At 38.2% G+C, this 3,629-nt stretch overlaps 1 pseudogene; it reads right to left on the reverse strand.

Moving 5' to 3' along the window:
• Window positions 1-1,267: 1,267 nt before the first annotated feature.
• On the reverse strand, window positions 1,268-1,386 carry LOC128247485 (5S ribosomal RNA; annotated as a pseudogene).
• Window positions 1,387-3,629: the final 2,243 nt, after the last annotated feature.

The following is a 3,629-nucleotide window of genomic DNA, read 5'->3' on the forward strand; positions in this document are numbered from 1 at the left end:
TATATATATATATATATATATATATCTGTGTAGTAGAGAACTAATAAAATAAGTGAGTGTATGACACTATCGGAACATTGAATTCTTTCAGTACCGAGAAATATATTTTCACTTTACTTGTTCTTATTACTTCCCAATATTCTCGTTTCTTTGACTTGTCATCATCTTCCTATTCTTGTCTTCTTTTCATTTTCATTTTCGTTCGTTTTCGAATTTGCTTTAACTGTCTCCATGTTTCTTTTTGACCGTTTTTTCATTTCGCAAAAAAATATACATCTTTATACATATCTGCACAACACACAAGCTCGCGCACATACACAGGTATATGCATGCATACATACATGCATAAACACATAGAAACACACACACTCATGCACGCACAAATACCCTCACACGCACACACACACACACACACACACACACAGACATATATATATAGAGGTATATATAGATATATATTACAAAGTTTTTCTCTAACGCTTTTGTTACTACTGCTACTATTACTACTACTGTTGCTGCTTCTTCTACTACTACTACTACTACTACTACTACTACTACCACTACTACTACTACCACTACTACTACTACTACTGCTACTGCTACTGCTACTACTACTACTACTACTACTACTACTACTACTACTACTACCTGTTGGTTTCTTACCTTTATCATTTCGTTAATTTTTTAATATATGTGACTTTTATCTCTATTTGTTAGGTTTTTTTTTATTACCTTAGGCAAGGTGTGTCGTTTTTCTTATTAATTGTTAGCGTGACCGAAAAGAAAAGAGAATAGAAACAGGAAGGAAATTATTACCAAAGGACAAAACAAACAATATAAGGCTGCAATGTTAGTCGCAGACAGCATAATTTCATTGCTTAGGGTTTGATAAAATTGAGTACCAATCAAATACTTAAGGACGAAATAATTGACCAAACGTAAAGCGTTCCTCCAGTGTAACAAGCCAATGTGTTTCACTGCTCCTACTTCAAGGAGACGAAATACCTTGCCGTATACATTTTGGATCCTTAGGTTCTGAGTTCAATATCACCGAGGTTAACTTTACCTTTCATACTTCCGTGGCTGCGAAGCAAGATGAGGACGCCTAAAATTGTTGTCGATACACAGGACAATGTAAAGGCCGTCTTGGTACTTCACTTAGGGCAGTACAGGCCGTTGTAAACGTAATACCATAACAATTTTTTTATATATATTTCCAGCTCAGAGCTGCGGCCATGCTGATGCACCACCGTTTAAAAGTGTGGGACGCTTACAGCACCTAGGTTTCCCAAGCGGTAACCCATCTAAGTACTCACTAGGCTCGACGTTGCTTAACTTCGGTTATCGGACGAGAACCGGTGCTCTCAGCGTGATATGGCCTTAAGTCCTTATTGTTAGTAACTTTATAACGGCCTATTCTGCGTTGGCACTACTATCATGACAATGGCAACATGCAACGAGCCAGCGAGAGAACTTCCACCTGGTTACTCAACCTGCGAGAAAATGTAACCAAATCTTCCTCAAATTATACACTACCGTGTTAAATAAAGAAGGGTACGTCAGTCAATTAAGGTCTTGCAATAACATATGGGAGGTAGCAATTATGTTATATAAATGATCGTTAATTAATAAGGATTTCGGTTGTCCTAGATCTGTTCGAATTATTAATATTATAGATGTTCCTAATGAAGCGATCTTGTGGAATTGTTATGACGCCGGGAAAATGCTTAGCGGCATTTCCTCTGCCTTTACGTTCTGAGTTCAAATCCTGCCAAGGTCGACTTTGTCTTCCGTCGATTCGAGGTCGATGAAATAAGTACTAGTTATGCACTGGGGTCGATATAATCGATTAGCCTCCCTCCAAGAGTTTATGGTTTTGTGCTTTTAGTAGAAAACGATATTATGGATGTTATCAATGAAGCAAACTGGCGGGATCGTTAGCATGCCGAGCGAAAAGCTGTGTGGCATTTCGTACGTCTTTGCGTTTTGAGTTCAAATTCCTCCGAGGTCGACTTTGCTTTTCATCATTTCAGGGTCGATAAAATAAGTACCAGTCGATGAAATAAGTACCAGTCGAACACTTGGGTCAGTGTAATCGACAAGTCCTCAGTCCCGAAATTACTGGCCTTGTGCGAAAATTTGAAATCAGTATTATAGATTATTCTAATGCGATGAGCTAGCAGAATCATTAGCAACCGGTGAAAGGCGACGAGCTGGCAGAAACGTTAGCACGCCGGGCGAAATGCTTAGCAGTATTTCGTCTGCCGTTACGTTCTGAGTTCAAATTCCGCCGAGGTCGACTTTGCCTTTCATCTTTCGGAGTCGATAAAAAAAAGTACCAGTTACGCACTGGGGTCGATGTAATCGACTTAATCCCTTTGTTTGTCATTGTTTTTCCCGTCTATGTTTAGCCCTCCTGTGAGCAATAAAGAAATAAGAAACGTTAACACACCTGGCGAAATGCTTAGCGATATTTCGTCTGTCTGTATGTTCTGAGTTCGAATGCAGCCGACAGCAACTTTGCCTTTCATCCTTCTGGGTCGATAAAATAAGTTATTCACTTATTTTTGAGTACTGGGATTGATATAATCGACTTATCTCTTCCCACAATATTGCTGGTCTTGAACCAAACTTTGAAATCAATGTTATTGATGTTCCTAAGATCCGTTGAAATTTCAGAAATGAAGAATAAAGGCCTAATGTCTTTGGGGTATAGGTCAACAGTGGAACGCTTTTGATCATAGATCTTCTCGATCTGGTGGTAAACAGTAACAACATCAGTAACAGTAGTGGCAGTAGTAGCAGCAGCGAGAATGTGAAAAACCATCGACTGAAATATCTATTGCTGCCTCTTCTCTGATATATTAGTGGCAGTTTCTTTGCCGTTATTACAGCAGCAACAACATCGACAAACATCACAGAAGCAACAGCAAACAACAACAATAACTCAGACACAATCCATCAAGTGGAACCAAAATACTAAACTTAACTGTTATAATGTAGTAGAATCGCACAATGCTGTTTATACTGAATATTAGGAAGTGACAAAGAAGACGCATGCGTTTCGTGAATTGACATTTCAGATCATTGCAGACTCCGATATTTTGTTTCGTGATGAAGAGACAGAGAACGGTAAGATACGCCAAGCGGTAAAATAACAAAAGCTTTCGACAAAGATAACTCAGGTGGGAGAATTTGATCGATAAAATAACGTGGTTTCCAGTCTACACCATAGCCATCCTCTGAATGGTCATGACCTTGTGCAAAATAAAATATGAGAAATACTTATTGTTGTTGTTCATATTGTTTTTGTTAATGTTATTGCATTTTTTCTTTTTTTTATTCTTTTTTTCTTTTGTTTCTGTCGCTGATTGTTTCCGCTAGCATGGCTCTGTGGTGAAGTAGTAGACTGTGCAGCCACGTAGTTTCGAGTTCAATCCCATTGCTCGGAGCGTTATGTAAGTGTCTCCTACTACAGGCCGGTCAGCCAATACTGTGTGAGAGAATTTTATAAACAAAAGTTGTGTGGAAGCCCATCGAATGTGTGTGTGTGTGTGTGTGTGTGTGAGAACATATATACGTATAAATATATTTATATATATATATATAAATATATATATATATATATA

This window comes from Octopus bimaculoides, chromosome 3, assembly GCF_001194135.2.
Source record: "Octopus bimaculoides isolate UCB-OBI-ISO-001 chromosome 3, ASM119413v2, whole genome shotgun sequence".
NCBI classification, from domain to species: domain Eukaryota; kingdom Metazoa; phylum Mollusca; class Cephalopoda; order Octopoda; family Octopodidae; genus Octopus; species Octopus bimaculoides.